Source organism: Monodelphis domestica, chromosome 1 (assembly GCF_027887165.1).
Source record: "Monodelphis domestica isolate mMonDom1 chromosome 1, mMonDom1.pri, whole genome shotgun sequence".
NCBI lineage: Eukaryota > Metazoa > Chordata > Mammalia > Didelphimorphia > Didelphidae > Monodelphis > Monodelphis domestica.
Genome location: NC_077227.1, coordinates 482515600 through 482531125, shown reverse-complemented (window position 1 = coordinate 482531125; position 15526 = coordinate 482515600). Strand labels below are relative to the sequence as shown.

The window sequence follows — 15526 nt, the reverse complement described above, 5'->3', positions numbered from 1 at the left end:
ATCTGAAGATTAGAGGGGGTGGAACCTATGCTGTTTTTTTTTTAAATGCAAGCTCACAAAGTGTACCCATGATGATCAAGTACCAGGGTGCTACTGCTTTGAGAACTCCTTCAGTGCTTATTCACTTATCTGATCCCAGCGGAGAATCAGGGGCTGAGATAAGGAGTGCAATAGTCATCTCACATCTTTCTGCCATCTTTAATCCTAGGTACTTATGTCTCAGCTTAGAGGTTTCAATATTGAGGTAAGGGAGGAGAAATGAGGCCTCTTTTCCCTCCCACATTTTTAGAGACAGTATGCTACAATCAAAACCATACTGAAGGAGAGGGAGAGTGGCACAGCCACTAAAGCGTAGGCTTTGGAAGTTGGAGTTCTGTGTTCAAATCCTAGCTCTGCCATATATAGCTTCTATAAAATCAAGGCAATTGTTTGACTTCTCTAAACTTTAGTAAAAATTAAAGAAAAAAAAGATTAGAGGACTTATCTTCAAATCCTAGCTCTCTCACTTACTACTTTTGTAATGTTGAACAATTCTAGCTTATTTTCCCAACTGCAAAATTCAGGTTAGACTAGATGCCTCTAATGCCCCTTCTATTCTCATCCTCCTCAATCCAGCCCTCCAACATCCCACTCAAAAGGTATCTACTCCTTATACTATTCTCTCCAGAAGGCATACTCCACAAGTAAGAAAAGAGACAAAATTTTTCTGATTGAAAAAATTTTACAAAAGTACCTATTACATGTGACATATTGTGCATGCCCATGAGAATACAAAGCCCAAAATTAAACACTCTGTCTTGGAAGAGCTTACATTCTCTCTGAAGAAATAGCATGTCCAAATACATCTGTACATATTTTTGGTACCCTTATAGCCCATATCACATCACCTTATATATAGCAAGTACTTAATAAATATTTGTTGATTTGAGTTGAATAAAGCATAGACAGTTGCTATACACTTAGTTTCAGACTTCCAACTGTTAGCTATGCTTTATAGCTATTTCAAGTTCCATTGAGTATCTAATAAATGCAGACTCACAATAGTAGGGCTTTATTTATTTTTTAATCCTCCCTTTCCTCCATTTAGGTCAAACCCACATTTCCCATGTTCCAGGCCTCATATTTTCTACCCTAACCTAGATCTCATTGAACTTTAAAAGTTGGGAATCTGGCATTGGAAAATAAATCCACTGTATCAGTAAAAAGGAAACTAGCAACCAATTTGGGTTATGCATCATTACTTTCATGGTCTCTCTTTCCCATTGTAAAAAATAGACTCGAATACAGGACTACAATCCCCACAAGCCTTTGCTCCACTTCCCCAAAATGCTTTGTAATCTCATGGGAATTCTGAGGTGGGCCGAGATCGAGGAAGGATTTAAGCTGGTGGCAAAGGTTTGTGGGGGCTCTCTTTTGGACTTCCATTTTGGAGCAGACACGTCTCTTCCGTGATGTGAGGTTATTTTGTCTAGGCCTCTGGCCTAGGCACATGTTTCTTACTTGTATATTCTTTAATCTTTAACCTTTAATAAACCTCTAAAAAATATAATACTCCTTGCAGAGAGAAACTAATTTCTACCTGCCTCAGTCTCCCCATATTACTAAATTTTAACTGTTATAGTTTTGGCAACCACGAAGGGATGAGAACTTCTCAAATTTTTTTAGCCTAGATAATGATTTTTTTAAAGCCAAATTTCTCCAAGATGCTCTTTAGAAAACTATCTTGATCAGCTCCTGACTGCGGCCCTCTCCTGCTCCTGCTTCTGCAGCCTTTCACCTGGTGCCCAAGCTCCTGGCCCTGCTTGTCTTTTTTTTTACCCTCCTGCAAGCTGCCACCATCTGCTTCGGACAGCCACTTCTCCCGGCCCCACCCCGGCTGCCTGCTCCGCTCAGCCCTGCTTGTCTGCGCTCTGGCTCTGGCCCTGGCCCAGCGGAATTTCTCTCCTGGTACCTGGCCCACCTGATTCAACCAAGATTGTAATCACCTGATGACCTGCCTGCCCAATAAACCCAGATCCTTGGTGGGTAACAAAACGGGGGTGGGGGTTAAGGGGGTGTATTGACTCCACCTGGGCGGCCTGGGTTCCATGTGGACTGGGGCAGAAGGAGGTATCAGAGCAGGGGAGAGAGAAAAGGGAGAGGAGAAGAAACAGACTTTTCAAACAGACTTTTAAGCAATGGACTGTTTAAAAGGATACCTTTAGACTGTTCTGGTAATTTCATTGACTTCACCTGCATGTCAGGGAACAGACTCAGCCCAAAGATTCAACTCTAACTTTGAAGGGGCAGCTGGGTGGCCCAGCGAACTGATGGCCAGGCCTAAAGACATTTGGTCCTGGGTTAAAATCTGGCCTAGGATACTTCCCAGCTATGGGGCCCTGGACGGGTCCCTTAAACCCATTGCCTAGCCCTTAATACTCTGCCTTCGGACAATAGACATTTAAATGGATAAACACACCTAAGGAACTTTGAAGAGACTAAAGGCTATATTCTAAGGCATTTCAGACTCCAATGGTTTATAAAAATCTCTGTATTCTATTGCATTTTTTGTTATGGTTTAACTTTGTGATTTTAAGTTCATATATTACTGGATTCAATATTATTCTGCTTGAACTGAAGGTTGATTGAATTTATTTTGAATGTACTGAGTTTTGAAATTCTGTTCTTTTTCCCCTATAACTGTGTTGAACAAATATTATTGTGAATAAGCCCATATATGAAGAAACAGATTTTTTTTCTATTTTGCCGAGGATAGATGGACTTCAGAACTGGTTATAATTGTATTAACAACCTTTGGAAAATTTAATGTGCTAAATATCTCAAATGATTTTAAGGTTTTTTTAAATATGAATTTTGTAATTTTTTAAAACAATCTCTGGTTATTTTTGCCTGCCCCTACCACGAGGTAAGGCCTAGTAGCTGAAGTGAAATACATTTTATAACCCCCAACCTTCCTGCATTTCTAAATATGTGGAATGGAAGTTGGGCAGTTAATCTCAGGGCATTTGTATCCCTAAAAGCCTCCAAAAAAAAGGAGCCCCCCTTTATTTATGCTCTTCAGCTCACTATTTAACTTCCACCAGAATGATATCTAGATTTCTTGATTATGTTCTTAACCCAAGATGAGTTTTACTTTGTTTAAAAAAATATGTTTAAATACCAAGGTTGAAAGATTGCTATGTTTGTAAAAATTGTGACAAATATCCATCAATTCATAGGCTTTTAAATGTCATACAACTTATGTGAAATATGAAATTGTGTTTGTTTGCTATTGTAATTAATTGGGCTATTGAGGATTTTGGGGATTTTGGTAACTACATATTTGTACTACTGTATTTTTAAAAATGAAAAATTGTTAACCTTGTTCAATTCATTTGCCTTCTACTCACAGTGGAGCATGGCCAGATATTAAGAGGAAATGGATCTCATTTTTGGTGAGAAAGCCTTGTATTCTATATTTCTTAGCTGACACAGTGTCAATGATTATAAGCTATATTTTTTTTTTATTTTTTAAAGCTCTTTTATTATTATATTTTTCTTGCATGTGCAATATACTTTTTCAGTTTTTTATTTTTTTCTCTCCTTTTTATATTTGAAGCACATGTCACCAGTATTAAGATTTTCTTTAATATTTTGATTTTTAAGTTTAAGATACATTTGCTAATGCATGCCCTAAAAGGCTTGTGACTATAAAAATGATGCCACTATTATTTAAATAAATTATGGGACTTTGCTTAATGATTCTGTCTGATTCCAGGACAAGATATACACACAAGAGCCATTGCACAGAGCCAAAGAAAGGCCAATCCAGGATGGATTTGTGCACTTCTAGGCCAATACAAAGGTCTTGAACCTAGTGTAAAGAGTCAGATGTGCCTCACTTTCCTAATAAAATCTTCTGCTCCACTTTCCTATCCTTATATAACTATTGAAGCTCCGACCACTATGAGAACTCAGATAGCTCAAGGGACAGAACAATCATTTAATATCCACAGAAGGGATCATAGTCTGAAGCAATAAAAGAAAAGAAACAGTTACTCTCTAAGCAGGATCCTAAGGTAGTGCATAGAGTTTAAAGAAATGTGATCTGTTGCCCTAAAATGTAATCTTTTAAAAAATCCCCACCTGCAGATATTCACATGTACAAGCCACAGTTAGATATGATTTTTTTTCTCCTCTAATTTTTTTTTGTGACATTGCTCCCTTCTGGTTCTCCTATATAGCCACTTTTTTCTAATGTGATCTTATCCCTAAGTATGGGTATGCTCCAGGAGTATCTTTACTTCTCTTCTCTTTCCTCTGCACATATCCAGCCTTGACAATTTCATTCATTCTCATGATTTTAGTTGTCACCTCTATGCAAGTGTTACAGTTAAAAGAGTGGTCGCCTTAAACTGTGACCACAAAAATATGGTTTCAAGACAGTGTCTTGATTTTATATTAAAAATAAAGTGATCACCATGGGGAAAATTCCCAAATATGATATATACCCAAATCAGCTGGGTTTTATGGAGATTTTAATTAATACAAATAAAAAAATTAAGAAAGGGGAGAGAGAGAGTAAGAGGAAATAATGAAAAAAGGGCTAGGCCAACCTAGCCCAGCCTAGGCCTAAACCTTAAGAGAGAGATCAGTCAGTCTTTAATACACTCACCACAAGATTTGTCCCAAGCAAGATTCTAGTGTTCAGAGAAACCCCCCAGTTCAGCTCCTCAGCTCAACTAAGTTCATCCACTGAGCCTTTCAATTCAGCTTTGGCAAGCTGACCTCCCCTGAGACCTCTTCTGACCTCCTTTTAAAGAGAATTTTCTCCTATGTCATCTCCCCTAAGTTTTCACATCTACCAATCACAGTAGACGTTTTCCAAAGGACTGACCATTCTTAATTCACACCTAAGTAGACTAAACTTTTGAGTAATTCACACCTGAGTAGACTAAAACTTCACACCTCTTTTGTTAAGCTTGTCCCTTGCAAGTTTGCAAGTTGTCTGACCTTCATAGGTACTTAGCACCTTTTTGTATTAGATCTAAAAATAGACTTAGCTTAAGGGCTTTTACCACAATATAAGTATGAGTTAAGTACTTTTCATTGTTCAGTAAAGAGTTTACAACTTTATTTTCCCCTAAAGTATGCTTAAGTATGGGTGGAATAATGTTAGAGTTCTCACATTCCTGATCAAATACCTTCATTGTTTTAAAATGGGGAATGGTCTTAACCAAGTGTTCTAAGGTAGAGTCCGAGAATTTTTAATATTCACAAGTCTGAGATATTTTAAGATTCACACAAAACAACTCCTAATCTACCTGTAATATTCTATTTAAGATTTTTGCATCTATGTTCATTAATTAAGGAGATTAGTCTGTAGTTTTCTTTCTGTGTTTTAAGTCTTCCTGGCTTTGAAATCAATATCATATTTGTTCATTAAAGGAATTTGGTAAAACTTCTTTTTTGTTTATTTTGTCAAATAGTTTGTATTGTATTAGGATTAGTTGTTCTTTAAATGTTTGAAAAAATTCACTTATGAATCCACCTAGCCCTGCTGATTTTTTCTTAGGGAGTTCCTTGATGGCTTGTTCAATTTCTTTTTCTGAGATGAAATTGTTTAAGTATGCTATTTCCTTTTTTGTTAATCTAGGCATTATATATTTTTGTAAATATTTGCCCATTTCACCTAGATTGTCATATTAATTACCATATAATTGGGGAAAGTAGTTCTTAATATTTGTCTTAATTTCCTCTTCATTAGAGGTGAGGTTGCCTTTTTCATTTTTGATACTGTTAATTTGATTCTCTACTTTCTTTTTTATTAGATTAACTAGTACTTTTATCTAATTTGTTTTTTCAAAGTACCAGCTCCTAGTCTTATTTATTAGTTCAATAGTTATTTTACTTTCAATTTTATCAATTTCTCCTTTAATTTTTAGGATTTCCAACTTAGTTTCTATCTGGGCATTTTAAATTTATTCTTCTTTCTAAAATTTTAAGTTTTAAGTCCAATTCATTGATCTCCTCCCTCTCTATTTTGTTGCTATAAGTACTCAGAGATAGAAATTTCCGCCTGAGTACTGCTTTGCTTATATCCCATAGATTTTGATATGTTGTCTCTTTATTGCCATTCTTTTCAACAAAATTAGTAATTGTTTCTATAATTTGTTTTTTTACCAAGCAATTTTGAAGAAATAGATTATTTAGTTTCCAATTAATTTTAAATTTGCCTCTCCATGACCCCTTACAAATTATAATTTTTGTCACATTATGATCTGAAAATTTTTCATTTATTGTTTCTACTTTTCTGCATTTGTTTGCAATGTTTTTATGCCCTAGCTCATGGTCAGTCTTTGTATATGTGCCATATGCTGCTGAAAAGAAGGTATAATCCTTTTTATCCCTGTTCAGTTTTCTCTAGATATCTATTAACTTTAATTTTTATTTAACATTTCATTCGCTTCCCTTATTTCTTTCTTATTTATTTTTGGTTCAATTTATCTAGTTCTGACAGGGGGAGGTTAGGGTCCCCCACTAGTATGGTTTAACTATCTGTTTTCTCCTTAAGTTCCTTTAGTTTCTCCTTTAGAAATCTGGATGTTATACCATTTGGTGCATAAGTGTTTAGTGTTGCTATTACTTAATTGTTTATAATACCTTTTAGGAAGATGTAATTTCCTTCCTTATCTCTTAATCCATTCACTTTTTACTTTAGCTTTGTTTGATATCATTATTACTACTCCTGCTTTTTTTACTTCAGATGATGCATAATAAATTCTGCTCCAGCCTTTTACCTTTAATCTGTGTGTGTCACCCTGCCTCAAATGTATTTCTTGTAAACAACATATAGTAGAATTCTGGTTTTTAATCCACTCTGCTATCCACTTCCATTTTATGGGTGAGTTCATCCCATTCACATTCAGAGTTAAAATTACTAACTGTGTCTTGCCCTCCATCTTATTTTCCCCTTTTGATCCTATTCTATTCCCTTTCACTCCATTCCTCATCACCTATGTTTTTCTTTTTATAACCCCCCATTACCCTACCTCCAATTACGTCCCCCTTCCCTCTTATTCCCCTTCCACTTCTATGTAGGGTAAGATAGAATTCTATACCCCAATGAGTATATTTGTTTTGCCCTCTCTGAGCTAGTTAAGATAAAAGTAAAGTTTATTTTATTATTTATTTTTTCAAAACCCTTACCTTCCATCTTAGAATCAATACTGGGTATTGGTTCCAAGGCAGAAGAGTGATAAGGGCTAGGCAATGGGGGTTAAGTGACTTGCCCAGGGTCATACAGCTAGGAAGTGTCTGAGGCCAGATTTGAACCTAGGACATCCCATCTCTAGGCCTGACTCTCAATCTACTGAGCCACCCAGCTGCCACCCCACTCCATAATTTTTAACAAAACTAAAGTAATGATAAATTGAAGCAATGATTACAGAAATAAATATGATATGAATAAGAACTTAGAGTCATTTTGAACCACCAAAAGGTAATTATGAGGCCTACAATTAGGAGGTCCTTCTGACATGCCTGCTGCAATGGATTCATATGTAGGTTGGGCTAGTATCTTTGCTTGTTCCAAACATATGGGAATAGGCACCAAAGAAATGTTGTTCCTGATATTCTTCTTTAATAGAACTAATTTAAGATGGGATGGTCCCCAAATCATCAAGTTTATTCTTATTCAGCTGTTGGTCTTTGAAATCACCTGTGACCACTACATTGACAAACTCAGTCAGTGCCTGTTAGTAAGAAGCCTTTTCAGAGACAGCAGCACATGGGGAAGGAAGAAAAGGGAAGGGCAAACATTAAGTTTCCTTCCTAGTAACCAATTCCCAATATTCATTTCATCAGCACATCATATCTTAAGATTTAGATTTCTCATGCAGTTGTCTAGTTTTTAAAAACATCTCCTCTTGAGTATTGTGGAATAAGCTTGTCCCCAGAGTAACTCAGAAGGGAGGGGGCTTTTCTTTTTTTTTTTTAACCCTTACCTTCCAACTTGGAGTCAATACTGTGTATTGGCTCCAAGGTATAAAAGTGGTAAGGGCTAGGCAATGGGGGTTAAGTGACTTGCCCAGAGTCATACAGCTGGGAAGTGTCTGAGGCCAGATTTGAACCTAGGACCTCCCATCTCTAGGCCCAACTCTCAATCCAATGAGCCATCCAGCTGCCCCTGGAGGAGCTTCTCTTAAAAGATCGACTTCTCTGATTCAGGTTACTTGTATAGATTCTTAATGTTTGTGCTATAATCTTTTGCAAATTAGATTTCAATACAGCTATCAATTTAGTATGCCCTCCTAAAATTTAGTTTTCAAAAAACCAGCTCAAGCATCAGGGACACACAATTCACTCAAAACTTCAGAGAATTTAATGTCTTACATCTCCCCTGCTATTACCTCAACATTGTGTCTGATATGAATATGGCTATCAATAGGCTAAAGGGAGAATCTTAAAAAGAAATCCAAGAGGGCCTGACTTGTAAGATGTGACCTTCTTGGTTAAGATGACTCTCAAAATAGACATGTAGGCTAGGGTACATAAAAGGAAAACCTTCAGTTTTACTACTTATAACTACCCTGTGATATGTTAGCAGACGATTGCTATCTAAGCCATGGGAGAAATAAAAAGTGAAATATTTAAAATATCATATAAGGTAGAGTTCTGAAACTCCTTAAGCTTTAAAAATAAATCTGCCATTTCATTTTGAAATTTTTTACATTTCGTCTTTATCTTTCATCCTTATCTAAGCCCATTTCCCCCCTTAGAGGAATGAGGAGATTGAAATTTTTCAGAAACTTATTTTCACACATGAGCACACAATTCTTAAAGAGAATTTGACAAGTTCTTATTTAATAAGGATATAGAAATGATATTACTTACTAGCATCTTAGTGTTTTAGTATGAGCCTGCAGAATCTGATATCTTAGTGTTTAATACTTAAGAATAAAAGTTTACCCCAACTGGCCAGATAACTTTGAGTCTTAATCCCTCTTCCTACCCCCATCTTATAAAAAATAATGAGACAGATATAATGCCAATTAGTAAAGTATAAACCCAAGAGCAACAGGCCACAATTTGGAAGGCAATTTGTTAAATGCCTAATAGGCATTACCTAGTAATAAAAACCCCAGGAAGGAGAATGCTACCTCCAGGAGTTCTCAAATACTAGATGCATTCTAGATAAGGGGAAAAGAGTCCTCAGGAATTTTCAGGGACAAAGAACCATGAGGAAAACATGAAATAGTGGTAAAACAATAAGAGATTTCAGCATGAAGAGAAAAGAGTGTTTTATTGAAAATAGATCAACACTGATCCTTACTAGGGAAATGTAGGGTAAAGAATTTATTTACAATGCTTAGATGTTTCCTTTTTAATCAATATATCAGTGTATTTAGCACTGGTACAAATGGGTGCAATGAGTCACCTGCCTTGAGTATAGAAATTTGCTATGAAAGGAAAAAGGAGAGACGTAGTTATGACAGTATCAAGACTGTGCCCTCAAGGGCACAGACTGCCTTGACATAAACCATGATAGGGATAAATTCCCTTACCTCTGCTTAATTCCTAGGCACGAGTCATATTTAAAAGCCAGTCATGTAGCAAAGTTCTTTATTTATTCATAACTAGGATCAGAATTAAACAAGTGGGAAATTTTCCTGTTTAGAAAGGAGATAACTCATTGGGCAGACTAAGTCAAGAGTCTCCTACTTTTGCCCATGCAATGTTGTCACCTCAATTTTCCCCAGGGAAAGTTCATGGACTAGAGCACAGGATATTTTCTTTGAATGGTAGATTATTGATTTAAAAACAATCATCCCTGAAATAAAACTCAGAATAATATCAAATTATAGTCCCAAGAGATTTTACCTTAAATAACAAAATTCATTAATTCCAGGTTAACACTAGGATATTATTATAATAACAGCTAATAATGTGCTTAAATGAGGATATTTCATTTGCCCTTCATATATAAAGAATAATCACATTATGAATACATATAGAAAATACCTGATAATTAACTCAAAACCCCAGAAAAGATACATAGAGAGGCAGAGTCAAGATAGCGGCATAAAGGCAATGAAAGTTCAGAAAACCTCTGAAAACCCTTCCTTACCGATTACAAACTAAATGCTCCTAGAGGACTGAAAATCAAACCTAACAACAAGACAGAGCCAAGGAACCCTCCAGCAGGACTCAATTTAAAAGGTATGCCCCAAAAAGCTGGAATTCGAGAACACTGAGGTCGAAGGGGAAGGAAGAAGGAAGGTCCTGGGACCCCTCCCCCACTTAGAGCTCTAAGCCTCCAGCGGTAGCTGGAACCTCTGGGTTGGCAAGGGTGCTGGCCTGGAGGGAGTACCTTATGGACAAAGCTGTGCCAGGCTTAGAGTGTCAAACAGGAGGTGGGAAATCAGTTAGAGAAGAACCACAGAGCACAGAAAGCATAGCCTAGTTGCAGCAGTGGAGACACTCAATATTGCCCCCCCTCCTGAAGTTTTGGCCTCAGGGCACATCCAGCTCTGCCACACATCTGGACTTAGTCCCATCAAGGCTTTAAGAACACAGGAAAACTCAAGCTCTAACACCCCTTTCCCACAGACTGAGCTGAGAGATTTGCTGATAAAACTCCAAGGGTGAAGGCTGACAGAAAAGCCCAAACCCACAAAAAAAATGAGAGGAACAAAAGCACAGGCAACTGCAGGGAGTAAAGAAGGGGTAAATATGAGCAAACAACAGAAAAAGAAAAAAGAAATTACAATTGAGAGCTTTTATACAGGCAATGAACAAAACAAACAGAACAGAGACGGATGAAGGAACATCAAGCAAAAACACAGAAACTCCAGCGAATTGGATACAGGCTTTGGAAGAACTCAAAATACAATTCAAAACACAATTAAGAGAGGCTGAAGACAACTGGGGAAAGAACTTAAAAAGTAAGATAAGTCATCTGGAAACAGAAAACAGTGTCTTGAAAGCCAAAATTAATCAACTTGAAAATGAGGCAAAGGAGACAAAAGATGAGGCAAAGAAGATGAAAGATGACCTCCAAAGAAAATCAGACCAGAAAGAGAAGGATGACCAAAAAGCCAGGGAAGAAATCCAATCTTTAATATCCAGAATACAACAACTAGAAGCAAGAGTCTTCACAAGGCAGCAGGACACTATAAAACAAAACCAAAAGAATGAAAAAAATGAGGAAAATATGAAGCTCCTCATTCACAAAACAGAAGATTTAGAAAATCATTCCAGGAGAAACAACTTAAGAATCATTGGTCTACCAGAAGACCATGACAAAAGAAAAAGCCTGGACCCATACTACAGGAAATCATCCAAGAAAACTGCCCCAATATTCTAGAACAAGAGGGAAAAGTAGAGATTGAAAGAATCCACAGATCACCTCCCATACTTAATCCCCAACTCTGAATGTGAATAGAATGAACTCACCCATAAAATGTAAGCAAATAGCAGAGTGTAATAGAAACCAAAACTCTACCATATGCTGTCTATAAGAAACACACACGAGGAAGGTAGACACACATAGGGTAAAAGTAAGAGGATGGAGCCAAATCTTTTTGGGCATCAACTGATATAAAAAAAGGCAGGAGTCACAATTATGATATCTGACAAAACCAAAGTAAAAAATAAATCTAGTTAAAAGAGATAGGGAAGATAATTACATCCTAATAAAAGACAGTATAGACAATGAGGAAATATTCTCAGTACTCAACATGTATGCACCAAATGGCATAGCATCCAGATTTCTAAAGGAGAAACTAGTGGAGCCCAAGGATGCAATAGATAGAAAAACTATACAGTGGGGGAACCTGAACCTTCCTCTATCAGAACTAGATAAATAAAACCAAAAAATTAATAAGAAAAGAGATAAGAGAAGTGAATGAAATCTTAGAAAAGTTAGAGTTCATAGATATGTGGAGGAAAATAAATAGGGACAAAAAGGAATACACCTTCTTTTCAGAAGCACATGGTACATTCACAAAGATTGACCATGTACTAGGGCATAAAAACATTGCAAACAAGTGCAAAAGATTAGAAATAATACATGCAACCTTCTCAGATCTGTTAAGATTAAAATTTAAGGGCAAACGGTGGCAGGTAGAAGTAGTTTCTCTCTGCCAGAAGTATTATAATTTTATGAGGTTTATTAAAGGTTAAGAATTTAAGAAAATACAAGTAAGAAAGCACGTGCCTGGGTGGGCCAAGAGGCCCATTCAACCTCACCTACATCATGAGAGACGGGTCTGCTTGGAAGTGGAAACAGGAAAGAGGGCTCAGTAGGCAGAGAGCTCCTTTAAATAATAATTTGTGATCTCGCCCAGGTGAAAATTCAGGTGAGGTTACAAAGCATCCTGGGAACCAGAGCAAGGACTTCTGGGGATTGGAGTCCGGAGTTCAAGTCTCCATTTTTACAGATCACAATGCAATGAAAATAATAATTAGTAAGGGTACATGGAGAAGCAAGCCAAGAATTAATTGGAAATTAAACAATATGATTCTCCAGAATCAGTTAGTTAAAGAACAAACCATAGAAACAATAACTTCATTGAAGAAAATGACAATGATGAGACATCCTTTCAAAATATATGGGACACAGCCAAAGCAGTACTCAGGGGGAAATTTATATCCTTGAGTTCAAATATTAACAAATTGGAAAGGGCAGAGGTTAATGCATTGGGCATGCAATTTAAAAAAAACTTGAAAGTGAACAAATTAAAAATCCTTAGATGAAGACTAAATTAGAGATCCTAAAAATCAAAGGAGAAATTAATAAAATTGAAAGTCAAAGAACTATCAATTTAATAAATAAGACTAGAAGCTGGTACTTTGAAAAAATAAATAAAATAGACAAAGTACTGGTCAATCTAATTTAAAAAAGGAAAGAAGAAAACCAAATTGACAGTATCCAAGATGAAAAGGGAGACCCCACCGCTAATGAATACTAAATTAAAGCAATCATTAAAAACTATTACACCCAACTATATGGCAATATAAATATGGCAATCTAGGTGATATGGATGAATATTTACAAAAATATAAATTGCCTAGACTAACAGAGGAAGAAATAGACTACCTAAACAACCCCATATCAGAAAAAGAAATTGAACAAGCTATCAAAGAACTCCCTAAGAAAAAATCCCCAGGTCCAGATGGATTCACAAATGAATTCTATCAAACATTCAAAGAACAACTAATCCTAATATTATACAAACTATTTGACAGAATAAGCAAAGAAGGAGTTCTACCAAATTCCTTTTATGACACAAATATGGTATTGATTCCAAAGCCAGGCAGGTCAAAAACAGAGAAAGAAAACTGTAGACCAATCTTCTTAATGAATATAGATGCAAAAATCTTAAATAGGATATTAGCAAAAAGACTCCAGCAAGTAATCACGAGGGATATCCACTATGACCAGGTAGGATTCATACCAGGAATGCAATGATGGTTCAATATTAGGAAAACCATCCACATAATTGACCATATTAATAAGCAAACCGACAAAAATCACATGATTATCTCAATAGATGCAGAAATAGCCTTTGACAAAATACAACACTCATTCCTATTGAAAACACTAGAAAGTATAGGAATAGAAGGGCCTTTCCTAAAAATAATAACCAGTATATATCTAAAACCATCAGCAAACATCATCTGTAATGGGGATAAACTAGAAGCTTTCCCAGTAAGATCAGGAGTGAAACAAGGATGTCCATTATCACTTCTATTGTTTAACATTGTATTAGAAACATATTAAAATAGGCAATGAGGAGACCAAGCTATCACTCTTTGCGGATGGCATGATGGCCTACTTAAAGAATCCTAGAGAATCAACAAAAAGCTAGTGGAAATTATCAACAACTTTAGCAAAGTTGTGGGATACAAAATAAACCCACATGAGTCATCAGCATTTCTATATATCTCCAACACATCTCAGCAGCAAGAATTAGAGAAATTCCATTTAAAATCACCCTAGACAATATAAAATACTTGGGAATCTATCTGCCAAGACAAACACAGGAATTAAATGAACACAACTACAAAACACTCTCCACACAATTAAAACTAGATCTAAACAATTGGAAAAACATTGATTACTCATGGGTAGGACGAGCTAACATTATAAAAATGACAATCCTACCCAAATTAGTTTACTTATTTAGTGCCATACCCATTGAACTACCAAAAAACTTCTTTACTGAATTAGAAAAAAACCATAACAAAGTTCATTTGGAAGAACAAAAGATCAAGGATATCCAGGGAAATCATGAAAAAAAAAATGTGAAGGAAGGAGGCTTTGCAGTCCCAGATCTCAAACTATACTATAAAGCAGTGATCATCAAAACAGTTTGATACTGGCTAAGAGACAGAAAGGAGGATCAGTGGAATCGACTTGGCTTAAGTGACCTAAGCAAGACAGTCTATGATAAGCCCAAAGATCCCAGCTTTTGGGACCAAAACCCACTATTTGATAAAAACTGCTAGGAAAATTAGAAGAAAGTGTGAGAGAGATTAGGTTTGGATCAACATCTCACACCCTACACCAAGATAAACTCAGAATGGGTGAATGACTTGAATATAAAGAAGGAAACTATAAGCAAATTAGGTGAACACAGAATAAAATACATGTTAGATCTTTGGGAAAGGAAAGACTTTAAAACCAAGCAAGAGCTAGAAAAAAATCACAAAATGTAAAATCAATAATTTTGATTACATCAAAACCCCAGAAAAATGCTGACTGTTGTAAACCTCCAGACTAACAGATATCCTTTTCCCAATTAACCTGTGAGACAAAATAGAATCTCTGAACCTAAAGTCTATTGTTACTAAGTTGGTTTAAAGATATATATATGATTTCATAATTTTTATAAGTGATAATCAAATAATTTCTCAGATAAAACCAAGTTAACTTTCCCACTCTGACTGGAAGTGGTCCTGGTTTTTCAAACTTTTTTTTTCCTTTATGAACAGGTAACTTTATTTATAGGTGGGCAAAAAAAAAACTGATTAATTTAACCCACTATAAAAAGTGTATATATTCCTCACAAAATTCTTTTTCCCCCTTTTTTTATTTAAAATATTTTTCTACAGTTACATGATTCATTATCTCCCCCACCCATCCCTGATTCTTACACACACACACACACTCCCCAGGGTTGACAGGTAGTTCCACTGGGTTATAAATGTACTACTGTTAAAAACCCATTTCCATGTTATTCATATCTGCCATAGAGTGATCTTTTAACATCAAAACTCTAATTGATATCAATATCCATATTGAATTACATGATCAATCATGTTTTTCTTCTGTGTTTCTGCTCCCACAGTTCTTTCTCTGGATGTAGATAGTATTCTTTCTCATAAGTTCCTCTGGATTTTCCTGGGTTATTGCATTGCTGCTAGTAGAGGAGTCCATTACATTCAATTGTACCATAGTGTATCAGTCTCTATATATAAGGTTCTCCTGGTTCTGCTCCTTTCACTCTGCATCAATTCCTGGAGGTTGTTCCAGTTCCCA

At 36.1% G+C, this 15526-nt stretch overlaps 1 long non-coding RNA gene across 1 annotated transcript; it reads left to right on the top strand.

The window, feature by feature from the left end:
• Positions 1-1151: 1151 nt before the first annotated feature.
• Positions 1152-6785, top strand: LOC130456477 (uncharacterized). The gene is made up of 3 exons (XR_008915411.1): positions 1152-2021; positions 3392-3434; positions 3758-6785. It is a non-coding gene; the product is annotated as an uncharacterized LOC130456477 (long non-coding RNA).
• The last annotated feature ends 8741 nt before the right edge of the window (positions 6786-15526 follow it).